We start from the raw sequence: 23,910 nt of genomic DNA, 5'->3' as shown, positions 1-23,910 counted from the left end.
AGTTATAGTGGCGCCGTATGTCGACCAAACCGTATGCTCTGCAAATTTCCTGGATCTGTAGGCTTGCTTTGGATGGGCGAGTGGAGGTAATGTGCGATTTGTCCTTCATAGGGTTCATTGGCGTGTTCATGTCGCCCCCCCCAGAGGATCGAGGCGAACATAAAGCAGCACAGGTAGACAAAACTAAAATAACATTGACAGATGAAATGGCTGAAGGATTTGAAGAATTAAAAAAATCAATTAGTGCAGCTCCTGTGCTAAGAATTCCAGACTATCATGAATAATTTTATTTATTTTCCCATTCAAATGGAGAAGTTATGACGGCAGTCCTCACACAGAACACGACTTAAGGGCATGAACACAAACCATCGGCTTACTATAGTTGGATTTTAGATCCAGTAATTAAAGGTCATTACCCTTGCAAACAAGCGTTAGCTGCTGCTGCATTTGCTATTGAAAAAGCTTCAAGTATTATAATGGGGTGTTCAGTGACATTTGTAGAGTACGCATTGCCATTTTAGAGAAACCCAAAAATGCATTCACTAGACAAAGAGCATCAGGATATGAGGTAATTATTTTGAAACCTGTGATTAAAACTGTTAGATGTAGAATAGTGAACCCAGCAACATTCATAGCAGAACCAGTAGGAAAGGATGACTATGTACATGACAGCACAACGTATACTGATTTTTTTGATGACATTCCCTGTGTTATAGAAAATGCTCTTAGAGGGGAGGATATTCTCTTTAGTGATGGTTCTCAAAAATTGACAAAACGACTGGTGAAAGGCATACTGGATCAGCAGTAGTAAAGCTGAACCGTGACGGTGAATTTGAAGTAGTGACAAGTGCGAGATTGCCTTTGCATTGCTCAGCACAGGCCGCAGAATTAGTGGCCCTTATCGCCGCACTTCAAAGATATGAGGATGAGGAAGTGACGGTGTACTCTGACTCCGCCTATGTGACGTCAACTGTACACAGAGGTTTGTGACGCCAGAAATTGAGGGGCTTCCTCCGTGCAGACGGCACACCAGTGCAACATGTGTCCCTTTTATATAAGGTTATTGGGGTACTAAGACTCCCATTGGTTATCGTTGTCATAAATGCACAGCCCGCACTAAAAGAACAGACATGATTTCTCGTAGTAACAAAGCCGCAGATTTAGAAGCCAAAAAGGCAGCATATTTCCGAAACATTTCTGATTTTGAAATAAAAAGTGTTCAAAAGATGTCAGGACGGTTGGTATATGATGATAAAGGAGGGTTTTAATATGTTGTCTATTGTTCAGTTAATTGAGTTGCGAGGACAAGACCCACAAGAAGAGCAAGATTTATGGAGAAAGCACAGGTGTTCTTTATTCCCCACAGGCAATATGGAGGCAGGATAGCACTTTAAAGCCAGTTATCCCTCTAGCATTATTGAAGGTAACGCTGGAGCAGCTTCACTACCCCGTGCATACGACTCAACAGAGTCTTGCTGCTATACTTGCAGAAGATTGTTTTTCACCAAATTTATTAGAACATGTGGCACAGTTCCTTGTAAATCGCATCATGTGGGAGAAATGTACAGCAAGGAACACTTTGCGAACAGTCAGAGGAGCAATCCCTAGATGCAATGACCTGTTTCAGCATCTACATATAGATTATGTGTATATATCGCAGACATGCAACGGCTATAGGTACATGCTGGTAATGGTATGTCCCTTTTCCAGATGGATTGAGGCAAGTCCATGTACTGTAAGGAAGGCCTGGCATCAAAGTAAGACAGACACAAGCTATCACAGTTCAAGGGTGTTGATTAAACTGTAAAATGGGTGAGATAAACGCTTAAGCTACACCTAACTCTAAGATGGGAGCAAGCTACGACCATCAAATAATAATAATACAGTCTTAGTGGTGTCTAGTCAAATAAAAAGGGCATATACTAAAAACAAAACCTATTGCCAATCCTTACCGCTACTCTACAAAAGAGTGTGGGATAATGTTCACAAGAAAAGAAAGACGTGTTAACAAAATGATAAATCAGGGTGTTAGAGCCGGGGTCTCCATTCCCAACGTTTATCACGGGACAAGGCGGGACTCTCGAGCATGGCACACTCCTGGGCTTCTCCAGCACGAGGTTACAGTTCCTTTTCCAGTATCAGGGTCTTCTGTGCTAAAGTCTCTTCTCATGCAAAGTCTCTTGCTTCACAGGGTCTGATACGCCAAAACAACAAAACAAAAGTTCCTTCTGGTAATCTTTACGTGGGGTGAATATCTGCCACCCTTGGATCCCCCTCAGCCAGGCTCCGATCCTTCTCTCAATCGTCAGCCTCCCTCAGTCAGGTTCAGACCAACCACTCACTGTGGACATCCATCAGTCGGGTTCATGCATGTCATCACAATATTTATAGGTATTTTAACACTATGCAGGATTCACTTCCCTTGGTTTTCCAGCCCCTGGTTCTCAAGCCCACAGTCAGGCTTTTTCTTAAACCCCCAGTCAGACTTCACATAGTTCTATCATCACTATGATTTCGCAGGCATCCCTCAGTCGGGTTCACATTTGCCCCAGAAACAGTTCGCTTTGTTTAGCTTTTCTTTTCCCCTACAATCATCGTAAGTCTTAATGTCTTTTAAACAGTAGCACAATGTTCAAATAAGGTCCACCTTGTCCGGGGTCAAACCTTCATAATATTTTGCCAATTTTAAACAGTCTCCCGAAGGGCGATCATGTCTCGCCGGGTCACTCTGTTAGCCTACAGCCGGCGCGGGCTTCCTATCATCACAGTTCGCACAGCGTTCTCCTCAGTCGGGTGCAATCGCCAGTTCCACAATAGCCATTATTTTGCAATGTGTCAAATACTTTCAATTGTACAATGGATTTGACTTGACCCCTGTATGCCCACCTTAACACTTTACACTGGCCTTCCCTATGGCCTATTGGTACTTGTGGTTTCTTTTGCTTTCAATGTTCAACACAATCTCTTTGTTCAGAAAAAGGGTACCAACCAGAGATCTTCGACTGAGTGCCCACGTGGTGCAGGACCAAACTGAATCTGGAACCAAGTTTGTTCATAACAGACCTCTTGTCTACTTTATCTTCTTACTGTTGCTACTGCAACCTTGAGCCTAACACAAGCCGGTTATGATATGATATGATATGGCATTTGTAACGCGACTATACACAGGTGTTACAAGGCGCGACGAGGCAGGGAGGGGAGGAACAAGGGGAGACAGACAACGATCCTACTAGGCCAGGTGTCATTCAGATCGCGCAAGTGCAGGGGTGGGAGAGGGGGAAAAGTGCCAAGGGAAGGGGAGGGGGGGAAGTGCAGTACAAGGTAAGTGGCGTAAAGTAATAAATAAATAGGGCCAGCTGGTGGCAAGTGCAAGGTAAGTACAGAACAAGTGCTGGAAAAGGGGGGGGCTGTAGGGATACAGAGACAGTCCCGCAGTGCAGAGGGGTTCCAGGGCATCAGTGCAAGTGGAGAGTGGCTGGGCCCAGGACCGAGGCCGTTAAGAGTGGTCCAGTTGCAGAGTCAGTGCAGTTTCAGTGAAGAATATTAGCTGTTCAGCAGGGGAGAGGGAGAGAGAAAGCAGAAGCAAAGAGGAAGGTTTTGAGGTGCTTCCGGAACCGGAGATGGTTCTCCTCAAGTTTCAGGGAGGCAGGAAGGCTGTTCCAGAGGGAGGCCCCTGCCGCGGAGAGAGATCTACCCCCAGCTCGTTGCTTCGAGAAGCGGCTGACCCTGAGGGAGTTGGAGGGGGATGAGCGAAGGGCTCGGGAAGGAAGATATTTGGGAAGAGAGAGTTGAAGGTATTTAGGACCAAGGCCCCAGAAGGCCTTGTGGACAATGCAGAGGGTTTTGAACTTTATCCTCGCAGCCACTGGGAGCCAGTGTAGAGATTTCAGTCCTGGAGAGATACGGTCCCTGGGCTTGAGGCCAAGGACAAGTCTCGCAGTTCTGTTCTGGATGAGTTGCAGAGGGCGGAGAGTGGAGGCAGGCAGATTAAGATAGAGGCTGTTACAGTAATCCAGCTTCGAGAGAACCAGGGCTCGGGAGACAGTGAGCTTCTGGGGGAAGGAGAGGAAGGGAAGAATACCTCGGAGGAGAGTGTGGAGTCGAAGATGACCCCAAGGTTTTTTGCATTGCAGGTAGGAGCAGGGAGGGGGCCAAGGGAGGCAGGCCAGAGAGCTGCAGGGAAGGAGGGAGTGGGTGTACTGATGAGTAGAATCTCAGTCTTACTGGCATTAAGGCAGAGGTCATTGGCGGCACACCATTCCTGGATAGCAGACAGACAGTCAGAGATGAGGGAAGGGGAGGGGGAGGCTGAGGGTAGCCTGAAAATGAGCTGGGTATCGTCCGCATAGCACTGGAAATTAGGGCAGAGAGCGGCGATGCGGTGGGCAAGGAGTGCCAGATACTGGTTGAACAGCCAGGGAGAGCCAGGGTTGACTATCAGGTGCTTCTGGCTCACCAGCTGTGTGGAACCCGCTCTGTTCCTTTTGCCGCTTGCGGTAAGGACGGTACCTCGATGGCCACCACGCCTCCCTGCCCTGGCAATCAGTGCGGGAGGGTACCATGTACCGCTGACATCTGTCGCGCCACCTTGCAGCTGCAATTCCCGGTCTGGCGTATCTTTCTTCGGAGGCTTCGCAGGTCTGGGTTGAATAGGCGAGGGCAACTCCCTCCTTGACGTCCTTTCAGGTCTCGCTGCCATTCTTCTCCGTTTGAACTACTGTCCTGGAATTGCTGCTTCCTCGTGCATTCGGCCTTGCTAGGAGTGTGATCTTGTGCTCTGCCTTTTATTACTATGGGGAAGGGAAAGGGTAGTCAGGTGTATATAGTTGTCAGTAATACTTTGACTCTGCCTGACCCTTGTGCTGGGACATGCCAGGTAAACGGCTTAGGTATTAGTCCGTTGTCATTCACGCTGTGAGAAAGTGTTTGTGTCAGGAAAAGGGGGCGGGGGGAGAGTCTCCAAGTACCCCACCAGACAGGATGGGAAAAGGTGACATAAGGCAGGGGATAGCGCATTTCACCCTTCAGTGTCCCACTTCCACTCCCGAAGGACTCCTCATCCAGGTGATCCTCCCTCACAAGTCCACCCCCAGGAACTGGAAACAATAGCGATGGCCATGTACTGGCCACCTGGATGACAGATGCCTGAGGACTAGTAAGTGAGACACCTTCAGGTTTCTCACAGTATGCACCCCGATGCCACATGCGCTGCCAAGTTCCTTGTGCGTGAGGTGTTTCCAAGAAGGGGTGCGTGCGAAGTCCTGCAGTCTGACAATGGACCACATTTTGTAAATTAACTATTTGAGCAGGTTACTCTTTTGTTAGGTATAAATCATAAGTTCTCTTCAGCCTGGGGGGGCGTGGCTTGGCGGCATGCGATAGGCAGCACTACTTCGGAGCTCCTGCGCGATCCTGCAAGCAAATAGGTCAAACTGTCCTGATTTGTTATACAAATAAAAAAGAAATTGAACAGGATGGTGTCTAAAGGTGTCAGGAACAACTGGGGAGACCCTCAGTAAGAACCGAGGCAAGCATCAGACAAACGAAAGCAGAGAGAAACTGCTGTGCAGGTGAGCAAGAAGGCGGACGCAAACCACACGGCTCACTGCTGAGAGGCCGACAAGAGGTCAGGAGGTAAAGAGGTAGCTCCTAGAGCAGGCGAAGCGCTGGAGGTTCCCAGACTGGAGACCGGTTGGTAACCCTCGTATGAGCAGAGAGCCGGCCTGACCCTCGGGGACCCGGAGGAGGAGCTGGCCCACCCACGAGGGAAGACAATGCAGAGCGTTGTGACGAAGCAAACGGGAGAGGGTGAAGCTGGGAACGAACACCAGGTGAGCGGGTGCCAGCACCGAGGCAGAGGTGTGGATAGCAGGAGGACAGAAGGTCCCACGAAGGGAACCCAAGCCCAACCCGCCCAGGTACCCTAGTAGATGCAGAAGCCCGCCCGCACCCAGGGACCTGGCGCTGTGAGCTGTTTGGTGACCCGGCGGTTCTCTGCATACGCCTCGCACCAATAAGACAGATCCCCGGCACACGAAGGGTCAGGACCCGACCAAGGGGCACAGGAGGGAGAGAGGTGGCGGCACTGCGCAGAGGCTCGATTATGGCCCCAACAGAAGAGCGAAAGGCGTGCAGGCGGGTGTGTGAGCCAACAACATCACATGCCACCCAGCGACCGTGCGCACTGATCTGTACAAGGCAGAAAGCAAGAGAAAACAACCCCAACACCGAGAAACCGTTGAGTGGGAAAGAAAGCCTCGCTACACTCAGCAGACGTATCGGCAGAGAGGGAACATAAGCGCACCATTCGCCAACAAGAACGCGATAGAAGATACATGGAGACGGCATAAAACGAGACCCCTGGTACATATCAAAACATAGGGAGAGCCAGGCTTTGGACGTACACTTCTGGAGGCTGAAAGCAGAAGAGAGCGAGGGAAACGCACAAAGAGGCACAAGGAGCCTACCCCCATCGAGGTACCCGGCAACGGAGGATGGGAGGGAAGCCGCCGCATTCAGAGAAGGGCCTCCTACTCTGGTGTGCATAACGCATTGGAGGAAGAAGGGACGCAACAGGCGAAGATTAAAGGGAGGGGAGAGCAGCGGCCTGTGCGAAGCCCCTGAAGGGGTGCAGCTGCACACTTCAACGCTGGCAACAACAACACGAGCGGATTGCCTGGGTAGAGAGGGTGGCACACCCAACAGCATTTATCAAAAGTCTAATAATGTGGGAGAGCACAACCCAGGGCATTGGTTTGAAAGTGCAAAAGACGGGAACCAAGTAGAAGTCTGCTAAGGGCTACAGGGCAAACGAAGCACGGACCGTCACAGCTCTTAAGCACGCTCTTAATCTGGCTCAGCCAACAGCGGGACGCGAGACTGGCACGCAAGGGAAAGTAACAGATTTGCCAACCCAGTGGTGTGCACACAGCACGGCGCAGGGCAATCTAAGGAAATAATCACGCACAGAACACGGGATACACTCCTGGTGACACCTAGGGAGAGCAGAAGGACGCACAACCACATGCAGAGAGGGTGGCCATCCAAATACTGCACTACAACAGCAAAAAGTAAGTGCAAGCAGGCGCAGGGGAGGAAGATCAGCCACCGGTGACTGATAGAGCTCACCGTAGGGTGGGGGTGGGGGGGGGAGGGCGCAACTTGGACTGGGGAACGAGCCTGCAAACTCCTACCATGAAAAAAGACAACACAGAAACCCTAAAACAGGAGCGACACTCTCCAACATTGGTGCGAAACAAACCAATCAGTAAATCCATCGCTGGACGACAGACATGCCTGTGAAGCATATGCCACAACAGGAGAAATGCCAGATAAACAAAACGGGGCAAAGGGCAAACAGACCAGTATGGAATCATACGCCCGCAAAAATGACATGAACCAGCCCACCCCAACAGACGCTGGTAAGAGTACGACAAGCTCCGAGCAGCAAGAAGGGAGGAGGGCAGAGGGTCCGATACTCGAGGCAATAGCTGCATTGAAAACGTCATTGGAGCACAAATTGGATGCCGTCATCGTCAATGTGGGCCTCCATCGGCAGGACGTGCGGGCCCTGGCAGACCGGGTGAGCACGGCGGAGCAACAGGTACAGAACACCACCACTAACATCACGACCGCCCAAACCCAAATGTCAGATGCGCTCAAACGAACAAGAACCCTTGAACATAGGGCAGAAGATGCAGAAGGAAGGGTTCATCGAAATAACGTACATATCGTCGGACTGCCAGAGGGAGAGGAAGGCAGTGACCCCACGAACTACGTAGAAAACCTACTCCTGCAAGAGGTGGGGGGGTCAGGGTGTTGTCGCAAGGCTTCGCTGTGGAAAGAGCACACGGAACCCTGACCAGAAGACCCACGCCGGGGGCACCCCCAAGGCCCATGATCGCCAAAATTATGAACTTTAAAGATCCTGAGAAAATACTAATATTCTCAAGGGAAGGTGGGGTGATAACAAGAAATGCCTCCAAGATAGTGATCTATACAGCATTGGTCCAAAAACAGAGCACGATTTGGGCCAACTAAAGAACGCCTCAGAACCACAAACGTAAGATACATGCTACTGTACCCTGCCAAACTGAAGGTGCTAAGCAATGGTAGATCATACATCTTTGAAACTATGGAAGAGGCCCAGGAATGGATGGACCAACTAGGAATAGCGCAACTGAGAGCCAGAAATGAGCGAAATAATGCAAATGCACCCAAGTGAGATATCAAGTGAATACACCGAACGAACAATAGTACGAAAGACACCACAGATGCGACATAGACCAGATGGAGTATAAATAGGAGCTAAGCAACCTGAAGGCTGCCCCGATGGACGCCAAAACAAGGAACCCCAGGGACTTACACAAGTTGAAGATGCCAGTTTTAAGGCATCACACTGCAGCGAGCCTACCCCAGGAAACGGGGGCAGTGCATGGAAAGCGGCAGAGCCTGAGCAGGGGAATGGTGGCTGGGCGTTTGTTAATAGTTGAAGTTAGTTTGTTGGATGATAGCACAAGAAGGGGAGAACACTCCACACACAAACGATATTATGCAGGCGCAAGAGCCACAGAGATTGATGCACAGGAAACTAAGAACCTCTATGGCACACTTTCAGGATAAGGGCACTTGGTAAAATCCACACAGAGAATAGGCCATATAGACAACAGAGGGCAGAACACCAGAATGGAACATAAACTGCAAAGCAATGTGCGAAGCGGACAGCAGCCACACATGCAAAGAAGGGGAGAACACTTTACGCGCATAGAACATTATGAAGGTACAAACGGCAAAGAGATCAAAGCACAAAAAAAGAAGCAACTCCATGACATACCCTCAAGACAAAGGACCTTGGAAGAACCCGCACTGAGATCAAGCCGTATAGACAATTGGGCGCTGCACACCAAAAAAGATCAAAAACTGTACAACTAAGTGCCAAGAGGATAGAAGACAATTACAGGCGTACAAGCAGGCTCATGGGTATGGACAGGCCGTAGCAGAAGTTGGTAAAATGGGCCCAGAAGAAGTAACAGTATCCACTTGCAATGTCCGAGGGCTGAATTACTATGTTAAGAGGTTGAGAGTATACGCCTGGCTCAACAGATCAAAAGTGAAAATAGCAATGCTGCAAGAAACCCACCTGACGAAAGAAAAGCAGTCCAGGATAGCTAACAAATGGGTCAGACAAATGTTTGGTTCAACCTATTCCAACTAGGCCAGAGGAGTGCTGATGTGGGTTGCCCCCAATTTCCCATTTCAGTTGATTACGCAGGAACAAGACACGGAGGGCATAATGGTGATAGTGCACGGAATGTTGGAAAATAAAGAAGTGTGTCTGATAAGGAACAAGTTACTTACCTGTAACTGTTGTTCTCCAGCATGGGTCTGGCATGGATTCACATGCTCATGAATATTCCCCGTCGTCAGGCTGGGAATCCTCGATAAAGAAAAAATATCAGTATCAGTTTTGTTTCTGATCTGACTTTCGTAGTAGTAACCAATCACTGATTTCTGCGTCATACTGACCACAGCCAATGACTGCCCTCTCCCTAAGCCCCGCCTCTTGCAGCCATCCTCAGATTTGGTAGCACGTGAAGTGGCAGAATGACCAAGTGAAGAGCCGCAGAGGGGTAGGAGGGAGGGTTCGCATGTGAATCCATGCCAGACACATGCTGGAGAACAACAGTTACAGGTAAGTAACTTGTTCCTTCTCCAGCATGGGGTCTGGCATGGATTCACATGCTCATGAATAAGAGAATACATAGCAGTACACACATGCACAACCACGGGAGGTGGCAACAGGCTCAACATTAAGCAATACAACAACTCAACATTAAGCGTCTCTTACCTCCTCACCAGGCTCATCTTAGGCGAACAGGTTGCGCAGCACTGCTTGGCCGACCCTGGACTCCTCCCTGGAATCCCGGTCGACGCAGTAGAATTTAATGAAGGTGTGCGTCGACCTCCACGTAGCAGCCCTGCAGATGTCCAGCAGGGGCACACCAGATAGGAACGCCGTGGTAGCTGTGATCGCTCTGGTGGAATGGGCTCTCGGACGGCCGGGCAGCGATCGGTTTGCCAACCGATGACAGTACATAATACAGCCGGAGAGCCATCTGGAAATGGAAGCCTTTGAGAGAGCCTTCCCCCTGATTGACAGGTCCAAAGTTCACAAAAAGTTGTGACGTCTTCCAAAAGCTCTTTGTGCGGTCCACGTAGAACTTCAGCACTCTAGCCATATCCAGCGAGTGCAAAGTCCTCTTTGCCGGCGACAAAGGCGATGGGAAGAAAACAGGCAACACCAAGGGTTTGTTGAGGTGGAAGTCCGACGGCACCTTGGGCATGAAGGAGGGGTGCGTCCTGAGCACTACCCTCGTGTCGTGAAAAGTCAAGCACGGGGGCTTGCAGGAAAGGGCCTGGATCTCTCCCACTCGTCGTGCGGAGGTGATGGCCACAAGGAACGCTGTTTTCCACTTCAAGAACTCCAACGAAGCTGAGTGCAGAGTCTCGAACGGAGGTCCCATGAGCTTGGTCAGCACCACGTTGAGCTCCCACGCCGGGGCCGGCGCCTTTACCGGCGGGAACGATCTGAACAGTCCCTTCATGAATTCCTTGACCAGACGATGAGACCACAAGGACGTCCGTCCCGTGGTTCTGGTGTATCGGGAGATCGCAGCAAGATGAATCTTGATGGAAGCGTTCGCTAGTCCAGCCTTAACCAGCGTCAGTAGGTACGGCAGTACTTGCGGAGCCGTAATCCGTAGAGGGTTAATCTTCTGTGCAAGGCACCAAACAGAGAACCTCTTCCATTTGTGTCCGTAGCATTTAAGAGTTGAGGACGCCCTGGCCTTTGCAAGAACCTCTCTGCAGTTGGCCGGTATGACGTAACCTCCAAACTCTAGCGCTGCAGGAGCCAGGCCTGCAAGTTCAGCGACTTCGGGTCGTGATGGAGGATGGCGCCTCCTTCCCTGGAGAGAAGATCCGCGTCCACTGGCAGCTTGGTTGACGGGGACGCTGACAAGTCCAGAAGGTCCGGGAACCATATCTGCCTCGGCCACGTGGGTGCGACGAGTGTCATCCTGCACCGTGATCTCTTGAGCTGGTTGATAAGCCGGATCAGCAACGGTAAAGGAGAGAACGCGTACAGGAATAGGCCCTCCCCGGGGAACGAGAAAGCATCGCCCGTGCTCCTCGGCTGGGGAAACCTGCTGGCGAACCTCCGGCACTTGGAGTTCGTCGCTGTTGCGAACAGATCGATCTGGGGTGTGCCCCAGCGTCGGAAGAGGTGGTCCACTAGGTCCTGTCGTAGTTCCCACTCGTGGCACGAGCGCAGCTCTCTGGTGAGTGAGTCGGCGATGGTGTTTTTTATTCCTGCCAGATGAAACGGCACCAGGAACATTCCCTTGGGGAACACCCTGCTTGCCCAATGCCACAGATCCTGCGCCTCCTTGGACAGGGCTGGGGATCTGGTACCGCCCTGCTTCGTGATGTAGAACATGGTGGTGGTGTTGTCGGTGAAGATCCTCACCACCTTGCCCTTGAGGGACGGAAGGAAGGACCCGAGGGCCCAAAACACTGCACGGAGTTCCATGACGTTGATATGGAGGGATTTCTCCGTCGGAAGCCAAAGGCCTCTCGCGTGCAGATTTTCGGTGTGCACTCCACAACCTTCCAGGGAGGCATCCGTGGTCACTGTCTTCTGGTGGCCCGGGGTCTGGAAGTCCATGCCCGCCGTCAGATGCGCGCGGGTGCCCCACCACCGGATCGCTCGTCGGAAACTCTCGTCGAATGTGATCCTGTCCTCGAAGCTGCCCGTCGTCTGGACCCAGCGAGCGTCCAGGAACTCCTGCAACGGGCGCATCCGAAGCCTGCACAGGCGGATGAGATAAATGCAAGAAGACATCATTCCGAGGAGGGATTTGATGAACCTCACCTTGGCCACGTCCGCAACCAGCATCCGCTGTACCTTGCCCAAGATGGCCCTCGTTCTTTCCTCCGACGGCGAGGCCAGAAGCGCCACTGTGTCGAGTTTCGCTCCCAGAAACAGTGCGTCTTGCGCGGACACCAGGTGGGACTTGGCGTAGTTTATGGAGAATCCCAGGTCCGTGAGTAGTTGGACGGTCCTCGGCGTGTGTTCCGCGGCGAGCTCCCTTGTCTTTGCTCGGATGAGCCAGTCGTCCAGGTAGGGGTAGACGTGGATCCCCTACAGGCGCAGCCGCGCCGCCACCGGTGCGAGGCACTTGGTGAACACCCTGGGTGCCGACCTGAATCCGAAGGGAAGGGCTTTGAACTGGTATTGCCGCCCTTGGACCACGAATCTGAGAAACTTTCGGTGTCCCCCTAGGATGGGGATATGGAATTAGGCATCCTCCAAGTCCAACGACGACAGGAAATCGCCCTCTTCCAGCTGACCCAGGACGTGCTGGAGGGTGACCATCCGGAACTTCTGCGCCTTGATGAATTTGTTCAGTCGTCGTAGGTCCAGGATGGGACGCCATCCTCCTGTCTTCTTCTTCACGAGGAAGTATCTTGAGTAAACTCCGGAGCCCCGAAGCCTCTTTGGGATGAGCTCGATGGCGCCTTTCTTGAGCATCGCCTTTACCTCCAAGAGAAGTTGAGGGACGTGATGTTCCTTCCTGGCCACGGGGGGGACGCGCAGGCACTTCTTTAGAAACTCAAGCACGTGACCCTGGGCCAGGGCGTCCAGCACCCAACGGTCGGTGGAGATGGACTCCCACACGCCGACGAAGTTCGCCAGACTGCCTCCCACCGGGGTGCTTCGGTGGGGGCCCGACCCCACGGCCGGTTCAGTCCTGCTTCGACGAGGCTTTGCCGCGTTGTCCTCCCTGGCGACGATGGCGGGGTCCACCCGACTTGCCTCGTCCCCTGTAGGCTTCTTGTGACGACGAACGGGCCACTTGACGGTACGTGGAATATCCGCCGCCGGAACCTTTGGAGGCACCCTGCTTGCCTCCGGTGCTCTGAAAGGGCGGCCGTCGTTGCTGGAGAACACCAAGAGCCCGGGCCGTCTCCGTGTCCGCCTTAATGGCTTGCAGGGAATCGTCCACTGTTTTCCCAAACAGGTTGTTCCCGTCGAACGGCATGTCCAAAACTCTGGTCTGCACGTCCTGACGGAAGTCCGTTGCCTTGAGCCATCCACGCCGTCTAAGGCACACGCCGTTGCCCAAATGGCGAAAGCCAGTATCAGCGATGTCCGTCGCTACCGTAATGGCGTGGTCCAACGCCACTTCCCCTTCCTGCAAGATCTCCAGGGCCTCAGCCCTCTTGTCGTCCGGTAGGAAGTCCAGCAGGGGGGCGATCTTGTACCACAACTCCCTGTCGTAGCGTGCTACGATAGCCAAGGCGTTGGCAGCCTTAATCGTCGTCGCTGCCGATGAGGTGACTCTGCGTCCCATCGTGTCCAATTTCTTTCCCTCGCCATCTGGGGGGGGGGGGGTTGACGTGGAGGCAGATGCCCCCCCCCGCTTTCTTCCTGGCTGCCGCGGAGACGACCGAGTCCGGGGTCGGCTGTGCCCAAAGGCACAAGGGGGCCGCGTCCGGGACCCGGTACTTCTTCTCGTACCGATCCCTTCTCGCAGGCATTGTGGATGGGTACTTGAGGAGGGAGAGACCCTCATCCCAGATATCGTCTAGTAGAGGTACAGCGAGAACCGTCTTCCTCTTGGTCTCGCGCCGTTGATAAAGGAAGCCTTCCTTCTTCTCTTCCGGGCAGAGCTGGAAAAGCTCAGATGCCCTGGCGATCATGGCATAAAACGGGCGATCATGGCATAAAACGATCCAATCTCGTCGGGCGGGGAAGCCCGGGGAGGAGGCGACGACGGAGGATCCTCGCCGTAAACCTCGTCGTCTGTACCCGTCGCGGCCGTGTCCGTCCCCGTATCATCCCCCCGGGTCGTGGACGGGGAGGAGGGCTGAGACGGGCGCGATGGTTGAAAAGGAGGTGGAGGATGAATCCTTCTTCTCTTAGGAGGAGGGCTCCCAGAAGGGCCCGGCTCCGGGTCCCCCGTCGGGGCGGTTCCTCCATCGGTGGTAACGGCAATCTCGTCCTCATCTCCGAGCATAAGGACTGTATAGCCAACAAAATGGCCGCCGAGTTGTCTTGCGGCACTGGTTGAGGGGGTTCCGACGGGCGGACAGGAACCTCGTTGGTACCCTCGACGTTCTCGTCATCCCCCTCGTCGGGATCCCTCCCGACGGGCTGGTCTCCCTCCACGCCAATGCCGTGGCTTAAGACTTCGATCAGCTCCTCTTCAGAGGTTGAGGCCGAATCCACGATGGCCTCCTGCCCCCCCTTCTTCTTCTCCGTCGGAGGTTTCACGGGGTCCTGTCGATGGGCTTGAAAGAGGACTCCCTCCGCGGTGGCAGGTAGACTCTGGGCCCCAAGGTCACCTCCACTGGTGTAGCCTCCTCAGGCTGAGCCAGGGCCACCACGACTGTCTCGATAGAGGCCTTGGCCGGGTGGATCAAGACTTTTGCCACCTTAGGTGCGCTCACCGCCTTCTCCTTAGGGGGGGGTCACTGCCTCGCTCCCCCTGCGAATTGGCCTTCGGTCTCGACCGGGGCCTCTCCAGAAGCTTCGCCGGGTACTCGGACTTCCTCTTACCCGAGCCAGAGCGTTGGCTCATGGTTGATGGCGCCGGGGAGGCTGCACCCTGCCTGGCAACCGAAGAGCCCGACCGTTCGGCGCTCCCGGTGCCCGCGGACTCGCGGTGCTTGGCCTTCTGTTGGGCCCCCTTCGCCGGGGCGCCCTCAAAAGTCTTAGAAGACCGCTCAGACTTCTTTTTCTCGCCTGACGGGCTCTTCCCTTCCAGCCAGTTGACGAGACGCAGATGGTGGTCCTTTATGGTCCGCTCCGACATAGTCCCGCAAAACGCACAGTCCTTCTCCACGTGCGTCTTGTCCTCATGCAGGCAGTAGAGGCAAAGGGAGTGTTCGTCCTCCTTGAAGACATTCTGAAGCTGGCATGCAGGGCAGACCCTGAACAGCTTCCCGGGCGTCGAGCTTCCCTTCTCCTGGGCCATGTCCGAGATGGGCCTGAGAAAGTTCTGGATTCCTCCAAAGCGTGGCTCGACGAAATCTTCACCCTTGAGGGGCGTAGAAGAATCTGACACGGGTCCCCGTTGATCGGATATAGAAACGGTGGAGCTTGAGGCTCTTTGACCGAAAAAAGAGAACATTTTCCTATGAAAAAAGCGCGAAAACGCACTAAAGCTCGAGAGCAATAGCACGAGGATCCCAACACTTGAACGTGCAGTAAAAATCTGAGGATGGCTGCCAGAGGCGGGGCTTAGGCAGAGGGCAGTCATTGGCTGTGGTCAGTATGACGCAGAAATCAGTGATTGGTTACTACTACGAAAGTCAGATCAGAAACAAAACTAATACTGATTTTATTCTTTACCGAGGATTCCCAGCCTGACGACGGGGAATATTCATGAGCATGTGAATCCATGCCAGACCCCATGCTGGAGAAACACCTACGCCCCGAACAACGACACGGCCATGTTCTTCAAGCCAGCGCCACCGGCTAAAGCTCTGCAGAAGATCCTCAGCCTTAAACTGGACAATGTCTGGAGGAGGCTACACGCAGAAGACAGAGGCTACTCACATTCATTACAGCGCCCCACATGGAACGTTAACACTTATCGACTATATTTTCACAGGTAATGAAACACTGGGAGAATTCACAAGCGCACACATCAGAGCTAGAACACTCTCAGATCACGCCCCGCTAGTAGTGACATGGGCATGTACACATAGGAAGACCCCTATATGGACATGGTGACTAAGGGCGGAAGCACTAATGGAAGGGGAATTTCAAGAACACCTGTATGACACGATAGAAGATTACTTCCAACTTAATACAGGTAGCATGGACAGATCCGGGATGGCATGGGATGCCTTTAAGGTGGTGGTAAGGGGAGCAGCGATTGGGAAGACAGCGGGACTCAGAGGGAGTGTTCTGGCCGAACTTGGGAAAATAGAACGAGCAATAGAAAGGGAGGAAACTCGGGCAGGCATAACAGGGGAGAAATCAGCCGAATTCGTAGCACTAATGTTGCAGTGCAATACCGTCTGGGAAAAGTTGGGGAATCTAAATTATGGGAAATATACATGCAGAGGGCGACAAGCCGGGCAGGCTTCTAGCCTGGTTAACTAAGCAGGATAATAAGAAAGACCCGATTAACGCGATTAAAGATGAGACCGGGGTGGAGGTGAGGACCCAGGAGGGAATTAACCACGTATTCTCGCAATTACACGAGAAACTGTCTTTGCTGATTCAAGAGGCCGATAGATCGTACATAGCCAACGCCCTAGGCCTAATTGAACTGCCAAAATTAACCAAAGAACAGGTACAGATACTCGAGGCCCCCTTATCAGCAGAGGAATTGGAAGCAGTAATTGTCTCCCGACAGCCAAGACCCCAGGTCCCGACGGGTTAACCAGAGAATTCTATAAAAAGTACAAACACACTCTAGCACCTAAATTATTAGAAGTATATGAAGAAGCGTACGAGAGGGGCCAATTACTAGATAGCATGGTAGAATCACTGATAATATCTATCCTGAAACCGGGGAAATCACCTCTAGACTATATCTCACACAGGCCAATTTCTGTGATTAACCAGGATTGCAAAATCCTGACAGCGGCCCTGGCAGGCAGGCTCAAACGGGTCATATCCACGTTGGTGCACCCGGACCAACCGGGTTACGTCCCCAGGCGCAATACCACCTGTAACTTGCAAAGGCTGCATCATGTGGTGGACCAGACTAAGGACAGACCGGGGGAATGCGCGATAGCGTCCTTGGACGCTGTCAAAGCCTTTGACTCTGTGAACTGGAACTGGCTGTTGAGTGCACTCGCCCACTTCGGAATAGGGGAGGGCTTCCGCAGATGGATCAAGTTACTTTATTAGGACCCCAGGGCAAGGGTAAAGACGGGCAGACACATTTCAGAGGCTTGGAGAATATACAGGGGCACGAAGCAGGGTTGGCCGTTGTCCCCGATGCTTTATATATTGTCCCTAGAGCCGTTGGCGGCCTTCCAGAGGGCAGAATACAAGGAAACAGGGACCAAAATAGATAACATCATACACCTAGTCTCATTGTACGCAGACGATATGCTCTTATTTATCGTAAATCCTAAATGAACATACCAGATGTGCTGGAAGTGTTAGATGCATTTGCTAAACTACTGGGTATTTCCATTAATAAACACAAATCCTCCCTGTATCCCCTAGCAGAACTTAGATGGGTTCCCACAGACCAATTGCCAGACCTGAGCCTCACATGGGCACCCTGCACCTTCCGCTATTTAGGAATAGATATAAACTATGACCACACGGACACACAAAAGGCCAACACACAAGTCACCCTAGAGAAAACATGAAGTTTTGGAAGACACTATCACTAGGAATGATAGGGAGAGCAGCCCTACTGAAAATGACAGTATTACCCCACCTACTATACTATTTCACGAACATCCCTCATAACAGACCCGGGACATTCTTTAAACAACTAAATACAATGCCACCTCAGCTGCGGTGTCCCTCAGGGGACGGCTTCGTCCGCCATTCTTTTCAATATTTATATCTTCCTGTTGGTGCGCCTCATCCGCTCGCTCTGCGTCAGATGCTATTCATATGCCGACGATACCCAGCTTCTGATCTGTCTCGAACTTGATCAGGCTGGAGCATCGTCGTGCTCGAGTGGCTGTCTGGCGGCCGTGGGTGAGTGGATGGGCCACAACTGGTTGAAACTGAATGGGGACAAAATAGAGGTGATGGTGGTAGGACATCCCCCCCGTCCCCTACTTTGGATCTCCTCCTTTTGGCCCTCTTCTTTGGGCCCACTCCTGGTGCCCTCTCCTAAAGTAAATAATCTGGGGTCCTTATGACCAACAACTTGTCTATGACAGCGCAGGTATCAGCGGTCTGCCAGACCGGTCATCTCCAGCTGAAAATACTGAGAAAGACTCTCCATTTGATCCCTGGCACATTGCGACCCCCTGATGTAACCGCCATGATTATGAGCAAGTTGGACTACTGCAACTCTCTCTATCTGGCCCAGCATAAGGGGCTGGTAGGCCGGCTGCAACGCCTGCAAAACATGGCAGTGCAGGTGGCTACCGGTTCCCCTTAAGCGGCTCATGTTACCCCAGTACTGCGCTCTCTGCACTGGCTCCCGGTGGCCCAACGCATTCAGTTCAAGTCACTGTGCTTTGTGCACCGCGCTCGTCATGACCAAGGAGCTGAATATTTGCACACTAAGTTTGTGCACTATGTTTCTAGCCGTCCCCTGCGCCCTGCTGCCGCCAGTTTGCTCTCTGTGCCAACTTTCTGACTCACTAGGGTGGGGGGCTGGGCTTTTTCCGTAGCTGCTGCTCAGCTTTGGAATGCTCTCCCTCCCCCCCTGTGAGGTATCTGCCTAACCACCTTTCTTTTCGTAAGGCGCTTGAAACCCTCCTGTTCTGATTCCTGGTTGCCTTTGGTCTCTTCTCTGCCGGGTCCTTGGGCTCCTTTCTCTCTAGCGCCATGATGCCTTCGGGCGACCGTGTGCTTTATAAAATCACGTAACATAACACAATAGTACGGGATTCCTGTGGGGTGGAGGGAGAAACAGGTAAGCCCCCAACACCCTACAAAGAGACTATGATTCGTGGGGAATCAAATGGCCAGATTTTAAACACTACTACTTAGCAGGGCAGCTGCAATTTGTGGTTCGGTGGCTGGTGTATGACACATCCATAGACTCATTATTGTTCCAGCCGGCACCGCAGCACTGTTTTCTGTGAGAAATAATATGGATGGAGAAGCCCTGGACCAAAACCCTCCCCACCCTGGTCAGACTAGGGCTGACCCTATGGAAGAAGGTGTGGACAATCAAGGGAACACCAGACCCCGGCGCCTTGCAGATCTCCCTTGCAGGACTGGCTAGCACCAGACTCGAAGGCTTAACAATGTACCGGAAACACTGGGAAGCAAAAGACATAGCTCAGGTTGGAGATTTGTGAAAGGAGGGACAATGGGTGGAATTACGAACCATGATAGAAGATTATGATGTACACAGAGGCCAGTTCATGCTCCACAACAGCATGGTCCAAAGGATAAAAAAGAGATAGCCAGGCCTATCCGAGAACGTGGATACACAGGGGGAACTAGATGCATGGTACGATATGTCAGAAGGAGGACACACGGTGTCCAGGCTTTACGAACAGCTTCTCAAAAGCAATAATTTAAGGGAACTGCAAGCATGGGAAACGTGGGAGACAGAACTCTAGAAGACCGTTACTGGCCAAGAATGGACAAGGGTCTTAAGATATACGAAGAAGGTCTCCAGAAACACAAGATTCAGGCAGACACAGCTTTATGTCACGCACAGGGCATACCTTACCCCCAGAAGAATATCTAGCATGGGGAGTAAGGAAACCCAACACTGCCCATGATGCGCAACAGAAAATGCAGACATGCTCCACATGTTTTGGGCCTGCCCACTAATAACAAGGTTCTGGGACAACATTAAGGAAAGAGCGGCGACGGGTGGAATCCACATGCAGGTGTAATTGTCGGAATCGTATCTGCTGGGACTGTTCCCAACAGGTGGCAAGCAGAGAACGCACATTGCAAAAATGTAGGACTTGATGAGCATTATGGCAAAGCGTCAGATTGCAATAGTGTGGAAATCTAGCAAAGGCCCGGACATAGTGGCATGGTGGGCAGACCTGAAGAGCTGGACGCTAGCCGAGACAACAGTATGGACCGGAGCATTGCAAAGGGGGATGAATGAGAGCAGTGACAAGATACGAGCATGGAACGCATTGATACAGGAACTGTTTGACCCCAGGGATGGAAATGACATGGGTGACCCCAGTGGGACAAGAAGCGCAGATACAGCTGTGCGGAACTAACCAACGATCCATGTACAGATGTTAATGTTAAAAGATATTTGTACCGCGCACTATCACCACCGGAGTGGTCCCCTGGAGGCTCTGAAAAAGGGAGGGGGGTGAGTTAGTGAGAATGAGCTAGAAAAGTGCAAGATAGCAGTGATGTGCTGTTGGCAGCCTCAGCCCGGTGGGTCCGTTGGCTGGGCTTGGGGTGTTTTACGGTCGGTAGACATCGTGTGCTGTTGTGCGGTTTATTTTGTTGTTGCAGTGTAGTGAAGTTTGTGCGGTTTGCTGCGTTTAAGGCTTGCGGTTGTGTTTGGTTCGAGTTTGGGAGGTGTATGTAGAGGAGTGAAATTGTTAGTGGGTTGGTTATTGATTTATGATGCACGTTTGGTCCTGGCTTGGCAGGAGAGTCGTATATCAATCATTGAATTACATTTCTATCTAGATGCGACACAGGCTATGTTGAAGATTCCATCTAAGTGCGGCATATGCTAACATTTACAATTTTATCTAGATGTGGCGCATGCTAAGCTTAGGAATTCCCTCTGTGTGTGCACATGCTAACTTTTGCAATTCTATCTAGATGCGACGCATGCTAATGATTATTACACCTGTATAAGGTGATACAGGCTGATCTCGAACGTTCTCTATAGGTTAACGTTGGTACTAGTTAACATTGGCTTTGCGGACCTACCCACGACATATAAAAACGCTATGTAAGTGCCAAGTAGCATAACTTAATACTATGTTAGTGCGTGGTGAGGTGCAACATTTATAGTCCAGCCAAGAATGTGTTTCGGTTGGTGGTCACTGATCTCTTCAGTATGCATGTTGTAATTCTATGGCAGTCAACATTATGGAGAGGCAAGGTAGAGTGGCGAGGGTTTTCTGGAGTAGAGTGATTGCTCTACCCCCCCGCCCATGCCACACTTACAGTTTTGTTGGTGTGTGTTGGCTTCCTTTGCTTCCCCTGCGAACACCTGCAGACACGTCTTGGGGCCAACTCTGTTGTAGCCGCCCTTTGCCTTGGGGCCCTTAGCCGAAGGGGGCTGCCGGGTAGAGGGCTGCCCTGGGAGGATTTGTGATATGTGGGCAAGTGACCAATCAGGGGGGAGGGTTGGGAGGCGTGATGGGGCTGGGGAAGGTGGGGGCATGAGGAAGGAGACTAGAGCGCCGAGTGCGCGAAAACGCCATTATTCTTAACACTTTTACAGTGTTTAGATGGTTTGGCAGGCATCTGTGGCAAGGCTCTAGGCAAACTCACCTTGGCCAGTTTCCTGCGGAGTGATGGTGCCGGCGAGGACGCTGCGCGCCGTTACTTTGTTTTCGTCTGGGCAAGTGCCCAATCAGGGGGCAGGGGGAGGGTTGGGAGGCGTGATGGGGCTGGGGAAGGTGGGGGCATGAGGAAGGAGACTAGAGCGCCGAGTGCGCGAAAACGCCATTATTCTTAACACTTTTACAGTGTTTAGATGGTTTGGCAGGCATCTGTGGCAAGGGTCTGGGCAAACTCACCGTGGCCAGCTTCCTGCGGAGTGATCGCAGATGGCCAGGACAATGTGCCAGAATAATAATGATGTGAGAATTTCCCAGCACGAAGTTCTAGACTGTATGTTGTGTTGTTTGGTGGTTATTAGTGAATGTTATAAAACTTTAAAGAAGGGGTGGTTACATTGCCTACTCCTTGCATTATATGCACTACAAAATCAGCCTGGCAAGATCACCATCTAACTCCTCACGGGTTGGTGACTGGAAGTCGTATGAGAATACCTCTTGCTCCTCCTACTAGGTTAGAAACTGATGCCCACAGTGTAGCGATGAAATTACGTGACGAGATGCAGGATTATTTGGCAAATATAACCGCTAGTGTCTCTTTCATTTCGCAACAGATCAAGAACCAGAGGGAGGGGTCAAAGAAAATTGAAAAAAAGACAGTCAACAAATTGATCCCGACAGTCTATTGAAGCAACCTAGTTTATATCCAGGGGACCAGGTGCTGATACGAAAGCTTGTTCACACTTGTAATAAAACCTGTTTCGAGGGACCATACGAAGTGGAAGAAGTTACTCCCATAGCGGTCAAGCTACAAGGAAGATGAGCCTGGCTACACCTGCTCGACATCAAACCATACAAAGGAGAGACCTTGACCCTTCCTGTATCTACTGACAATGAATCAAGAGAAGTTCTGTGCATGCAGATGAGATCGGCTACCAAGAATAAGGATAAGAAATTAATGGACTTGCAGCTATTCTGGAACTATTTTAGATAGGAACAAGACACAATGGGCCTTATTACGAGTTTGGCTGTGTGGGAAAAATGTGGAGGTAATTCCGTTACCTCCATTTTTCCTGCATGCCAGAGTTTTGGCAGAATTACCACTGGTGGAGTTATGAGTGGTAATTCTGATGGTTTTTGGAGGCAAAGTGGAGGATCTACCTCCAGCATGATGCTGGAGGAAAATCCTCCACTTTTCCTCCAAATAATAGGCGGAATAACCACTTGTAATTCCACTAGTGGTAATTCCGGCAAAAATCCCCAATGGAGTCCTATGGACTCCAGAAAATGGGGATTTACACTGCCTACTACCACTTGTAATCCTGTGGTAAATCCACAGGGCCAAGTGGTGGTAACTGTAAATCTGTTTGGTGGTATCTGAGGAGTTACCTCCGAAATACCGCCAAACTCATGACACCCAATGTCATGACGTACCAGATCTAAAGAAAAAGAGCACACTATCTTCTATGCTGCCAATCATAACAACATTGCACACATTCTTGTGTGCTGTTTTTACCTATATATTGCAGTCTTACCCAACTCTAATAACACGACACGTGGACATTGTGACATTTCCTGCCAATCCTAAACATCATATTATTTTCTGAATCATTATCGTGATTATACTGCTACTTTTGATATAAAGGTGTGAGGTACAAAAAATAAAATTGCATATTGAATTAAAACAAGATGGGAAGGTTCTAAAATATGAGACTCACTACCAACAGGAAAAATCAATGTCTTTCTCTGGAATAGTAATTGTGATTTCATTCTGAAGATCATGAAAATATAAATACATATCTTGATAATTCTGCCCATTTAAAGAATAACGTGTGCTATCAGCACATGAAGGAGGTGGGACAGAGAATGTCAGATGAAAGATGCTACGTAGGTTTGCTCACCCCTGTGCCATGAATGCAGCCAGAACATTCCTTGCAAGAGAAATACCTGCACAAGATGCAAAGTGCCTCAGCCATCTAGTAGCGTGCACAACCAGAGGACGGATGCTTAATTTGGCTAATTGTTGTGTCTTAAATACATATTGGAAATCATTCCTTTCAATTTTGGGATTACAATACCGCACTGATTGCCCCTTCTATTTGTTACACTTTATAATTTTGACCTATGTGATAATGTACACATGGAATGCGTGTGTTACTCCATATCACTCCCTGCCTTTTATATACATTTTCTTATTATTTTTCAACAAACATTTTTTTGATATGTATAAAATTGTGTACATGCATGGATTGCATTCATTATCATTTTCTTTACTTTGAATGTAATTTAAATGTTTTTCATCAGCCTCAGAGGAAGAGCAAGAACTGCTCGAAACACGTGTCAGGCTGTTCACTTTACTTTGCAATAAATCTGCAACTTAAGCAGTATTGGATTTATTTATTGTGTTGCCGCAGTGAAACTGGCAAACCTACTTTAGTTCTACTTTACCGTGTAGTGCTTGGGCAAGGCTCTCACATCTTCCGGTTGCCTGCTGCCACCCGACTATCATATTTTCAACAAGCGCAAGGTTCCAATTTTGGCTTTTTTGTGCCCGATACTTTTTCTCTCCTCCCGCACATGGCCACTGTCATAGAAATGGTCCCTTTTCCTATGGTGGCGGCCATCTTCCCTCACCCTCTAAACCCCCCTCCGGCACATTGCCGTCATGCAATTGATGCAGCCAGTGTCCCGAAACCCCCAGCAGTAGAACAGCACTCATTTGCAAACATTTGC

The 23,910-nt window shown here is 50.9% G+C and overlaps 1 protein-coding gene across 1 annotated transcript in view; it reads right to left on the bottom strand.

Moving 5' to 3' along the window:
• LOC138489066 (protein mono-ADP-ribosyltransferase PARP14-like) overlaps positions 1 to 23,910 on the bottom strand; it is a 1,172,404-nt gene that overhangs the window by 771,138 nt on the left and 377,356 nt on the right. The gene's annotated exons all lie outside the window — the stretch shown is intronic.

This window comes from Ambystoma mexicanum, chromosome 9 (assembly GCF_040938575.1).
Source record: "Ambystoma mexicanum isolate Mex_15411 chromosome 9, UKY_AmexF1_1, whole genome shotgun sequence".
Classification (NCBI taxonomy): domain Eukaryota; kingdom Metazoa; phylum Chordata; class Amphibia; order Caudata; family Ambystomatidae; genus Ambystoma; species Ambystoma mexicanum.
This window is presented reverse-complemented; position numbering and strand designations above follow the sequence as displayed.